Source organism: Atta colombica, unplaced genomic scaffold (genome assembly GCF_001594045.1).
Source record: "Atta colombica isolate Treedump-2 unplaced genomic scaffold, Acol1.0 scaffold43, whole genome shotgun sequence".
Taxonomy (NCBI): domain Eukaryota; kingdom Metazoa; phylum Arthropoda; class Insecta; order Hymenoptera; family Formicidae; genus Atta; species Atta colombica.
The window spans coordinates 233274-246393 of record NW_017259532.1 but is presented as its reverse complement, the minus strand read 5'-3'; the positions used below and the strand labels follow the sequence as shown (position 1 = coordinate 246393).

Genomic DNA, 13120 nt, shown 5'->3' with positions numbered 1-13120 from the left:
GAGAGAGAGAGAGAGAGAGAGAGAGAGAGAGAGATATGGCAATTATTAAACCATCTCACTATCAAATTGACCGACAAAAGATATTTTATGGTTACTACTGTGATAATTGCACTTGTAATAATAACCAACGTCCTGATTAATATTCTTAAATTATTTTGGAGTATTATTAATCGCAAAATTTTAGACTAAAAATAAAATAATCAATTTTGATATAATGACTCACCTATAAAGTCTATAATAACGATGGGGTCATCACTGTACTTTTTGTTCTTTCTGGTATTGTAATCCGGATCCGATAGAACAAAGGCGGCGACATACGGCGTAAATATGGCGGTGTACATCACGAGTAGTAATATAATCCAATCCCAGACTGCCTTGAACGGCGAGTAGTGTAATATGGTCCACTTATGGATTCTGGGAGATTGTAATTTGTACGCCGGGAGAATGTCTGCTCCGAGGGACAGCACCTGCGACAGGCAATATTAAAATTTTGAGATAAGATCACATCATTTCTTTCACATTTTTTCACTCCAAATCATCACATAGAGTGAAATATTTCATAAAATATTAGATGGGAAAAAGTTCGTGGCGTTTTTCCCGTTACATCTGGAAAAACGCCACGAACTTTTTCCCATACCTAATATATATATATATATATATATAAATGATTGCTTAAATTTTATTTTGGCACCCTTCCGATTCGTTGCGTCTTGACAAAGATCTGGTCCAATCCCTGGTCAAAAGGATTAAGTTCGTTGACCTTGAAGTTCCTTGAAAAGAGGACCGAGAAGGTACAATCTCAGATTGGGTAGCATCGCGTATCGACCCACATCTGGGACCTAATCAAGTACTTCCGATTTGTGGCATTCGTCTCAGAGCGATAATCACAAGAGCGGTGTCAGTTTCGTCCTTCTTTCTCTCAGCCCCCTTCTAATTCTTTCTTCCTATTAAAGTAAAAGAATCTTGGGGCTGTAACTCAAGTAATCTGCGATCTCACAAGACGCGACATTCTTGATCCACGCAAAATGCCCTTCGTTGCGTGGATCTTGTAGATACAGCATGTTCACGTGCTTCTCCCTCTTGTCGCCTGTGAATCGCAGGAAGAACCTGTCCATTTTCAATGCCGTATACGTTGATCGATACCGTTGATCAAATCTGGAAATGTCTTTTAAAGTCACCGGAAACTCGATACTTACGAGATTTACACTGTCGCGTAATGCGGATACGCATTCCCACTCCGCATTTTTTCTGCGAGGTATAGAACGGCGATCACTGAATAGGCAAAACATGTATTGTCCTTCGATTTCACACTAATCACTGCTCTCTTCAACATAATTTTCACTTCAATATGACATCCCGCGAAATTTAGTTTTTGTTTACGTTAACAGTCAAGTGAGGATATCCATCCGCTGTCGAGTTCCTGAAATTTTTCGAGCGACGCCAACGTGGGCTCGATGACATGCTGATGACCATTTGCATATATCGATGCGTATATCTTACTGTTTTAATTATGATTTTATTAGCGTTTATCGTTCATCCCAACTCACGCGGTGTTCATTATAGTGTCTTTCTACAGCATAAAACTCGCTGTTTCGAACTCGCTTTATTACATTGCCAGTGTTTAAATTGCCGCGACTCGATGTAGTTCGCGTTGATCACCACACTGGTCGGAACACGATTCTCGAATGCGCCGTCGATCTCTCGCCAAACAAGAGATCTTTTGTCGCGTACTCGCCATTCGCGTACTCGCCAACGTGCACAAGCACTTCAATTGCGTCTTTGCATCCGCGAGTCGCGCAATCCTCGTCATCGCGTATTGTCTATGTCCAACGGCGAGACGTGGACGCTTAGCGTCTGACAAAGTTCTTCGAGTCGCTCGATGCACTCGTCGCATCGTTGCAGCCACGCGAAATAGAGTAGCGACCTGGCCGCACTGCTCCAACAGTTCGCGTTCCACTCGCTCATGGTTTTTCATGTCTTTTTTTCACAGTCATTAGATCATGTCGCATTCTTATAAGGAGCACTTAATAGTTTTTTACCAATGTGTCATCGATGTTCTGGCTGCAAAGCGTGGCTATCAATAAGGGGTAAATGATGAAATCATACTTTTCACAATTCTTGTTTTCAAGGTCGATCTTCGTTTAGAAAAATATCTTGGTCTTCTTTGTCCGCGTTATAGTACTGCGACGCATTTTAGGGTGGGCATGGGATTCGCGGCAGTGGCGCATTTTGAGGAGGGGGTGGGGCGGCGGTCCGCGGCAGGGTTCCCAATAATACGTAACACAACATGGCGGCATGTACCATTAATATCAGTAAACATCAATAGCGACGGGATCTTTCCCGCATCTTCCTCCTCTCTGCGCCTACGACTACCTCCGCGCCCACGACTATCCCCGCGCCTCTCTTAGAGAACCGCAGTTAGAATCCCCCCTATATATATATTATTTCTGACTAGAAGGATCTCATGATGAGATGAGCATAACGTATATATAGTTCTCGTCATTCTCGCGGTCGAACTCGAGGTCGTTTTATTTATGCGTTAAACATGATCATCACAGTATGCTTACTTCTTTAACTACGATATCAACTGTTCGTAGAATTATTTTAAAATTTGGAGTTCGTACCATCGAGAAGAATTTTTTTCTCTAATATCGCTATTAATGCTTTGTATATGACGAATGATCGTTAATTTATCAATCAGCGTGTACGGAATATTGTAAAAAAAAATAGAGAATATATTTGTTATCATTTTATTGTTATAAATTCTGCATACTTTATTGTTGTATTGCTCTGCTCGTTTTCCAAAATGTTTTCCCAGCCACGAATTGCCTCCTCTATTATTACTGTATCTGAGCAATCAGTTATCAGCGCTCTTGTGCCTAGCATCCAATTATGAGTATTGAGATTGAGAGCTTCTGAATTTGTGAGATTAGCTGCTGTATCTATTCTGAATATAAAATTGTTATTATTGACGAAAATTATAAAGAATATTAATCGCGTCTTACCGAGTTTGATTCAGCCATTCCGAATTGATTTAAGATGTCAATGATGTATCCCTTTTGATGTAGGATAATACTATTGCCTTCTCAACTGAACTCTATGCCCAAGCAATATTAGCAAAAGGCTTTGTCAAAATCCCTTCTTTTGAATTATTGTGATAGGTGTTCCTTGAGTTCATTTGTTCGATATTTTTCGAAGCTATTATTAAGTTATCGACATATACTGGTATTAAAATCAAGTATTCCTTCTTTCTAATGAAATACAAACATGGGATCACTTGGTAAGAACAGTTCTATATTTTCTTAACATCCTGTTTAACGTATTAATTTCTTTCTGTTGACGAAAGCTAGTGACTTCTTCAAACAGCAGATTTTGTTTCCCGTATTTAGTTTCCGTAACATTTTTTCAATCTTTCTGTGCATTTCATTATCTTTCTTTTCCTTTTCAGAATTTTTAGGGATTCGAAAATGTGATCGACTTCATGTATATTGTTTCTTGAATCACGCCATTTAAGTAAACTATTGTCACGTCGAATTAATAGATCGACATCCCCTGAACTGCGAGCGTCACTACTAGTTGAATTGAGCTCATGCTACTGAAGCAAAAGTTCAAAATACATTCCTGGCCATTGAGTAGCTTTTGGCGATTATGCAATCTTTCCTTCTCTGAATCGTCCGTCGGAATTAAATTTATTTCTCAGTACCAAACGACTTCCAATTACATCAGCATTGTTGGGACATTCAACTATGTCCCATGTGTCAATGTAAATTTCATCTCTATGAACATTGCACCGAGTCAGTCGACGTTACCCCGGATAATGCTTCTCTGAAAAATCTTTGGAAAAAAAGTGCGTTTTCATGCTTCCACGGTCCTCCGTGTATTTCAAGTGGAATCATTTCGGGGTTGTCCCTTGAGCTTGGTGTGTTCGATTCTTGGTCTTTCAGAGGTCCTTCTGAAAATATCTGACATCTTCTCGTTCGCGCGTTCATCTCTTGATTTTCCTTGGTAGGAGCTCTGATCCCTTTTTTGCTTGGTTTTCTTCGATGATTCAACCATTCGAATTTCGTTTGACTGAGGCTGTGGATTTAATTCGAAAGTTGTTTCGCTTCCGCTTGAGCGATTTTCGTCTTGAATGACATCCTCTGGAGTGTAATTCTGCAGTTAGAATTTTGGCATTTCTAAGCTAACATCACGCTTCCAGGTTTCCTATTCAGCCAATAAACTTTGCATCTGAATTCTCTGATATGACTTACATATGGTTTCTTCCCGGTCCAAGCTTCATACGGAGTCTTTCTATTTAAGCTGCTTATGGTATATCGTTACTAATATAGTTGGCTATCGATATTACCTCGATCGAGAAGAATGATAGGCTCTATTGTATTAGAAAGCATCTAGCTATATCATTTAGACTTCGGTTCTTTCTTTTTGCAATACCGTTTTGTTCCGGATTACCAGGTATGTAAATATGAAACCGGAATTTACCAATAGATGGCCATAGCTGTCAATGTAGTTGCCGTCAGATGGTGCTATTGACGCCATTTCCTTGTTCTGACATCTGACAAAGATTTTCAACTCACAACAATACAAGTTTCATACAACAGTGTAGTTTGTAATAGCGTTGTCGAATTTTGTGCCTGGAAACTACGATTTGCGGACAGCATTGATTTTCTGTTACCATTTGAAGAAAACTGCTGCAAAATCGAATGCTTGTCGAAGCTTACGATGAGCATGCTCTTGATAAATCACAGTGCTTTGAGTTTAAAAAATTCAAAAGTGGCGATTTTGACGTGAAAAACGAAGAACGTGGAAAACCGAAAAAGTTTGAATACAGCGAATTACAAGCATCGTTGGATGAGGATGACGCTCAAACTCAACAACAACTCGCGGATCAATTGAATGTGACACAAGAAGCCGTCTCCATATGTTTGAAATCCATGGGAAAGATCCAAAGATGGGAAAATGAGTTCCACAACTGAATGAAAGACAGCAGGAAATCGAAAAACCACTTGCAAAATGCTGCTCGTCAGGTATAAAAGAAAGTCATTTCTCAATCGAATTGTGATTGGCGATGAAAAGTGAATATATTTTGAGAATCCTAAGCGTAAAAGATATGGGTAACTCCAGGTGAGCCATCGACATTGACTGCAAGGCCAAATTGCTATGGACGGAAGACAATGCTCTGTGTTTGGTAGGATCAGAAAGGTGTGATATATTATGAGCTGTTAAAACCTGACGAAACTGTTAATACTGAACGACAACAAATGATCAATTTGAATCAAGCTTTGTGTGAAAAACGACCGGAATATCAAAAAAAGCAACACAAAGTGATTCTGCTTCATGATAATGCACCATCATACACAGCAAAATTGGTCAAGGAAACGATTGAGGCATTTGGTTGGGAAATACTTTCACATGCGGTTTACTCACCAGACTTGGCTCCGTCCGATTGCTACTTATTTGCATCGATGGGATGCACTTGCTCAGCAGCGCTTCACTTCTTACGAAGATATACGAAAATGGCTAGATGACTGGTTTGACTCAAAAGAGCAACAATTTTTTTGGCGTGGCATTCACAAATTGTCAAACAGATGGAAAAAATGTATAGCTGCCAATGGGCAATACTTCGAATAAAATATTTTTTATCATTTTCATGCAATAAACATGTATTTTCTATTAAAAAATTCCGGTTTCCGGTTATTTACATACCTGATATGCTAATGATCTCGGATCTTCAGAGGATTATCAAATTCCTTAGCTTTGCATTGCACTTGCTGCCGTTATCGGACTGCAAAAACTTTATTTTTCTTTTCTTTTAATTCTTGGCCATATTCTTGAATTTCTTGAATTTTTCTAGGGCTTTTTTATTGGATTTTAGAAACGCATCTCACATCATTTCGTGCTGTCGTCAATGGATGTAATATAATACTTGGTTTTTCTATTCGATTCCATCCTCACATCAGATCACGTCCGAGTGTCATCAATTCAAGTAATTCCATCTTTCAATCAAACTTCTTCGGGAAAAAATCATACCATCTTTCCTTGAACAAATGTCACACGTCATTTTCCAGATTGATCTCTATTTGTATTTCGTTAAGTTTCAACGGTGTCGAAAAATTACGGATGTGTTCATATACGTCAGTTTCGTCCTTTATGTGCTGTAGATTGCATATTCCTTTACCTGCTTTAGTTCGGATAGACTGATTGCCAAGATAATGTCCAACTTTGCTTTGTTGTCGTTCTTGATCTACGTATGTTGACTTTCCGAGTTGGCATCGTTCTTAATCAAAAGCGCTTCTATCTGCATCTTCCACGTATCATAATTCTCCTTATTGAGAGCCTCGATCCTCACTAAATTGATATTCATATCTTATTCTTTAATATGATACATCTTTCTTATAATTCATTCCTTAACTTCTTGGTGATAGTTTGATTTCAATTGTTTGTATCTTCTTTTGCGCTTCCAAATTGGGCCCATAACATATTAAATCTTGGTTCATAGAAAAGGACGAATTAACAAACAGAACGATATGTTTATTCATACATTAATGATAATACATTGCTTTGAGCCCTAATACTTTTCGACAGAACTCGCCGAGAACTGTCCAGAACTCCAATCAAAACTATTTAGTATTCTTAAAAAATTTTCGAGTTGTGATTGGAATTCTAGACAGTTCTCGACGAATTCTGTCGAAAAGTCAGAGCTCGAAGCAGACTAATGGTTTCTGAGATATCCTATATAGGAAAAGTCAAAAAATTTTTTGAAAATACTGAATAATTCTAATTGCACGGACGTAAGTAGTATTGGGTTGTCCGGAAAGTTCGTGCCGATTTTTAGTAGGTGGCGTAAGGACAGATTTGAATATATCAGAACGATCGAAAACAAATGACATGCGTACATATCGTCAAAGATGATTCAGGCATACTTGGAAAAAAATTTGGTTGCGATACGTTAATTTTTGTCAGTTTTATACCTTTGATGGAAGAAAACGAAGTGCATTTTAGGTATTTAATGTTTTTCTTTTACCAGAAAGGCAAAAATGCCACACAAGCGGCAAACAAGATATGCGCTGTTGACGAAGGTGCTGTAGCTGAAAGAACTGTGCGAAAAAACTGTGGTTTCCTAGGTTTAAAGTTGGTGATTTCAATCTTGAAGATCAAGAACGCCCGGATAGGCCCTCCACTACAGATGAAGATCAGATTAAAATACTGATCGAGAATAATCCTCTCTATACGGCACAAATTAGCAAAAATGTTGAATATCAAAATCATGTCAAAATCCACGAGCATTTTGTGAAGCTTGGCTATATAAACCGTTTTGATGTATGGGTTCCCCACGATTTAACGGAGAAAAATCTGATGGATCGCACTTCCATTTGCGACTCGCTCTATAAACCCAACGAGGAGACATTTTTGAAGCAAGTAGTGACGGGGGATGAAAAATGGATCATTTACAATAATGTTGAGTGAAAAAGATCTTGGGGAATGAACCACCTTTAGCCATCCCAAAAGCCGGTCTTCATCCAAAGAAGATCATGCTCTGTGTCTGATGGGATTGGAAAGGGATTCTGTATTATGAGCTTTTACCAAACAACGAGACGATAAATTCAAAGTATCGTTCTCCAGTATTGTTCCCAATTAGACGAATTGAAGACAGCAATTGAACAAAAACATCCAGAAATAACGAATCGGAAGGGCGTCGTGTTTCATCAGGACAATGCGCGGCCTCATGTGTCTTTGATAACTCGACAAAAGTTGTTGGAGCTCGGTTGGAATGTTCTACCCCCAGCCACCATATTCACCAGACCTCGCGCCCTCTGACTTCCATCTATTTCGATCATTACAAAATTCTCTTAATGGAAAAAGTTTTAACCCTTTGGTCGAGATAAAAAATCACTTAGAAAAATTTTTTGCTGAAAAACCTGAGAGATTCTGGAAGGACGGAATTTTCAAGTTGCCTGAAAGATGGAGAAAGATTGTAGAACAGAATGGTATCTATATAATTTAATAAATGTATACTAAAATTTAAATCTTCTGTATTTTAATTTTCCTTCAAAATCGGCACGAACTTTCCGGACAACCCAATATAATAACAGATTCTAAGCCAAGGAGATAGAGGCGAGCGTGGGGCGCGGGGTATTCGTGGGTGCGGGAGAGAAGGTATGGGGATATTCGTAGGCACAGGGAAAGGAGGGAAAGACGTGGCAAGATCCCGGCGGTATCGGCGTTTATGTAAACACCAGTACCAATACATGCCGCCATATTGTGATATTACATATTATTAGAACTCTACTGCGGGCCACCGTCCCCCACAGTCGCTGCCACCGCGGGCGGCCGCCGCCGCCGCCGCCGCAGACCCGCACATCCATTTTTATTGAAACCAATCCAGATTCAAGTAGTCGTACAGACATTTCGAATTCAGATAAAGTTTCGCATTGATTAATTTACATCTATTTACTGATTCGAATTGACTTATATCCTCGAACATGATGTTTTTCGACCTGTTTACAAAGCAAAGATGACGTAGCACGGCTTCTCGAGATGAGTAAGCCATCTTGATTTCCAAGAGCAGAAACTCGTACAGATCCCTCAAGCGAAAAGCCATGCTCAGATGCGTCCGCTCTCCAAAGTAGCATCGTAAGCTTATTTATCTCATTTAATATGTGCGATATTTCCCATTGTACTTTGAATAATTCGAGTATCTTTGTCGCCGGATCTCCCCCCTTCCTCTCGTTAGGCAATTGTTGTCGTTGCGCGTTCGTAAAAATTAACTAGTGACAAGCGTTGATTACCAAGCGTTTGTAATTTTCATAGAATCCCAGTATGTAGAGCGGTACACAAAAATTGAATCCAGCGGCAGTAGTCTGCGCTTCCCAACCGGTATTCCGCATCTTCTGTCAGACGAAACTGTTACATAATTTTGGAGCGTGCTAGTTATGCCTACGTTTCTGTTACGGTCAATCTCCACATCGATGAGTTCCTATCGAATATGAACGTGACGTAATTATTTCCCAATGTTATGTTAGCGCTCTCGACCAATCTATTCTTCGTCAGTTTTTCCTCGTACAGAAAGCTTTCATATGGCAGTGTGTACAGATCCTGTTGCTGTATGAGTTATCTCGTCGTTGTACCCGAATATTGTGTTGGCGAACGGATTGTACGTATGAGTATCAATATTATGACAATGCTATCGAAGATCGGCTCATCTTTAATGTTTAGGATAGCAATCATTTCGAATATTGCGCACTGTGAATCCCAAAGATTATAAAAATTTATTTAATGTTCGATGGGCTGAGCTCTTTCTTGATGATGCAGCTAGATGAACGAGTGTTATTGAGCGATGTCACTGATCATGTAAAGAATTCATTATCTCTCTGCGTGTGTTCCGTTCAATACGAGCATCTCACGCTCGCGTTATCGTTGTGGCTGTCGCACATGTCAACAATCTGATGGTGATTTCCTCTCCGAAAATTGAGCAATCATCCGTTCTGATAGATGATGTTTATCGTTATCCGTAATACTTCATGCAGTGATCGGCAAGTAAATGATCTGCGCGGGCCTTTCCGATATCTTATATCTCGGCACGTTCGGTGAAAATTCATGCATCGTGTGCGCGCTTTTATTGTTGTTGTACGCGCTCGCAGTCACGTTACATTCTACGCGGATAATTTACGTTCATTATGTTGATCGACACATCCGATTCGTGCTATCTTCGCGATCGCAGTATACGACGAGAATCCCAGCAACGATCCAATGCTATTGGGTTTGTCAAAGTTTGTTCTGTATACACATCTAATCTCACATCTCATTGTATTGTAGTTTGCGCTGAACATAATCAGGTATTCTTCACCATCATCATTACCAGTGTTATTGTTGCTATTGTCACTACGCACTACGTCAATGGTTTCAAGCGGTCACAGCGCGAACGTTTTCGTAAAATCGCGCGTTTCGAAAATTCATTTATGTCTCCCACTTCGTACGAAGGGAATTGTAATTTCCGCATCTTTGGCGAAATAAAATTTATTGTTCGATTCGTTCACGTTCGATATCATGTGATAATTCTTAAAAATCGCCAAACCGATCTTATAATCGCCGTCTCAAATCTATGGCGAAATAAAATTTTTATTGTTCGATTCGTTCATGTTCGATATCATGTGATAATTCTTAAAAATCGCCAAACCGATCTTATAATCGCCGTCTCAAATCTATGGCGGGAAAGTAGTTCGCCGCGAAGACGATGTTCTTCCCGTTCAGTAAGCATCAACGATATTACGGGAAAAACGTTCGACCTGAAGAAGTCTGATAGGCAATTGTACTCTATCGTTGTAGTAGCATTCTCGAAATATCGCACCAGTTCCTTAGGCGATGGAAGATTATTGAAATTGTGTCAAAATATACGATGCGATTATTCCTCTTGGCGTACGCTATCTAGTGAGTACAGGCTTCATCGAATTGTCCAGATTCATGGTATCCCTTCGTTTCGGCACGCGCCGCTCGTCGGTAACGTCTTACGATGAAAACGTTTCTAAAGCATGGTATGCGCATATGTCTCGCGTGCTCGTTCAATTGATAATTGCGCATATTGATAGTTGCGCTAGATGGCATTTTTATCGTCTCTACGACGTTTTTTTTTCTTTGTAGCTAAGTCCTGTTCGCGTTTGTATGGCTGAGATGCAGTCCGCGTCCGTATTTGTACGGAAGGAAATACTGTCGTGGCTTTGTTCGCGATCGTGAAGTTGCAGCTCTTCGAACTGACGTGACGCTTCGCGCGGCTTTGCTGTTGTTTACCGCTTTCGCCACACTGGCCGCTTTGCCAATCAAAGCGCGCCCAACATTGGCAGAAACGATAACTCGCTGCCATTTCGTTCGGAAATATCGGCTTTTTCATCGCCTTTTTCCTCGTTGTTTTCTTCTTCTTCAATTTTATGACAATGCCGATCTTGATTTTGGCACTTTCATCGCTACTTAGATGGTAGACTCAGCGGCGATTTTCTCATTCAGAGCCGAACCTCTTGCGACGACGCGTCCTAGCGCTTTATCGGCGAGTACCTTGTTCTCTGCGTATCTATCAGTGAGATTGCTTCTAAAAAATGCAATGTCGTATTCTCGGCACGCCGCGTCCAGCCCAAGATTTATGCTCGCATCACCTCTGGTTAATCGCTTCATAAGCCGATTGCTCTGGCTGCAAAACTGGCCCGGAATATGTAATTCGAAAGGAAGCGCATTTATCGTTCGATTCAGCAGACTGCCTCGCGACATTCGCTACAGTCCTTTATCTGAGGTGCGGGACGGTCGATGTGCATCCGCTGCCACGGCTGGTTGTAGTATTCGTCGCAGCGACGATAGGTTCGAATCACTTCCGACCGAATAAACCTCCACTGTGTTCTGGAAGCTTATCCCAGACGTGTTCGATGTAGTCATCATACACGCGAAAGAGTACGACCTTTGGTTTGTTCTGCAATTGCTCAAGTCTCCAAATATTAAGGATGGCAGCGCGATTTATTAGTTACATTTTGCTACTGCGCGATTCGCGCGCCTTTAAATAGTCGTCGAGAACGCGTAGCCTTTAGTGCGAGTATGAAATTTGTGCGGCAACCGTTGACGAGTCACAAACTGTGATGCGAAATTGCGAATAATGGGAGGCAGCGCGGGCACGGCGAAATGCTGTCGAGCATTATATGCGCGATCATTTGCGGCCCATCGAATTGCGATAAAATCAACGTTTTCATAAGCTTGCTCGAGAACATGACAACGGCGTTTCAAAAACGTGTACGACTACTCGAAATCGCTGCAAGAGCCAAAGTATTGCTATCTCGAAAATTTACTTGTACTTGTTCATATCGTCTTCCGTATAGAGATCGGAAATTCTCTTGAAAATTAATTCATAAAGACTGGCCATATCGTCGATAATTATGTTGTCCGCATCATCCACGTCGAAACATTTATTGCCAAACATCAATTCATTCATGTGTAGGTAAACGTTGTACACATAATTTATACCGCTCTTTTGTTTATTTTGCGCTCATCTCGGACAGCCTCGACGTACTTTTGGTCCAAGCCGGCTTGCAATGCCTCTCGATCTTCCGACGTTTGCAATCGATTTTGTACCTTCTAGGATTGCTAGGGAGTCGTTTCGAAAATGTTCTCTAACGATTCTAGCGTCGATATGCTTGTTGAACGCGGGGTGAAGATTATCGGCTGAACACAATTGTATGATCGATAATTGGATTTATGCGGAACGCTCGAACATCTTACTTGCTTCCTCTCTTCCTCCTCCTTCTTCCTCTCCTGCTTGAGGACGCTGCGTTATTGTCATGCGACTATCTTTATCGCGCGCACGCGAACTGTCAACGATCTGTCGCAGCGGCAGTTTTGATAATAGGCCTAAAGTGCCTGTTCAACGCCATGTCCTTCTCGATTCGGTTTTCAAAGCGTGATGTTTCTTGCGAATCGACTCGCTCGTCTTCTCTCTCGTAATTTTTTCATGCTCGCGCACATCAGTCGTGTTCGTCTCTGGCGGAGTATCGACAATGATTGACCACGTTATGATATCGCGAACTCATTAAATCCTTTTTTTTAATTTCCCATCTTTAAGCATACTGTCCTTATCTACACTAGAAATCCATATCTTTCATCAATATAGTCGCGATACAATAAACAAAATTCATCGTACCAATATCCATTGACATGTGATCATTCTAAATGATGTGACGTGTTTCAAGTTGATATCATTCTCTTTGAACAGAATCAGCAGGTTTGCGTTATCGCGTATCAGATGTATCCTCGCGTATGACAGAGATAGATGTAGTCGACATTTGCGCGGCGGTCCATCGAAAAGTATTCTCTCACCTGCTTGTCGCATGCCACGTCATCAGAGATAAAAATAAAATTTGGGCGCGGATCGCTCGGTGGAACGACATCGCTGTTGTTGGAGAACGTAAAGTAGCCGATTTCGATAGACATAAATAAATTTTTGTGATACCGATACTTTGGCTTTTGCAACGATTTCGAGTAGATGTACACGTTCTCGAAATGTACGTCGCTTGGGTGTAAGTATACTAGGTCGGTTCTGGATCAATTTATGTTAGTGCGTATACGTATGTGCGTGTGAGAGAGAGAGAGA

General features: G+C 40.7%; 1 protein-coding gene across 1 annotated transcript in view; it reads left to right on the top strand.

The window, feature by feature from the left end:
• LOC108691229 (prominin-like protein) overlaps nucleotides 1-13120 on the top strand; it is a 213230-nt gene that overhangs the window by 140603 nt on the left and 59507 nt on the right. The gene's annotated exons all lie outside the window — the stretch shown is intronic.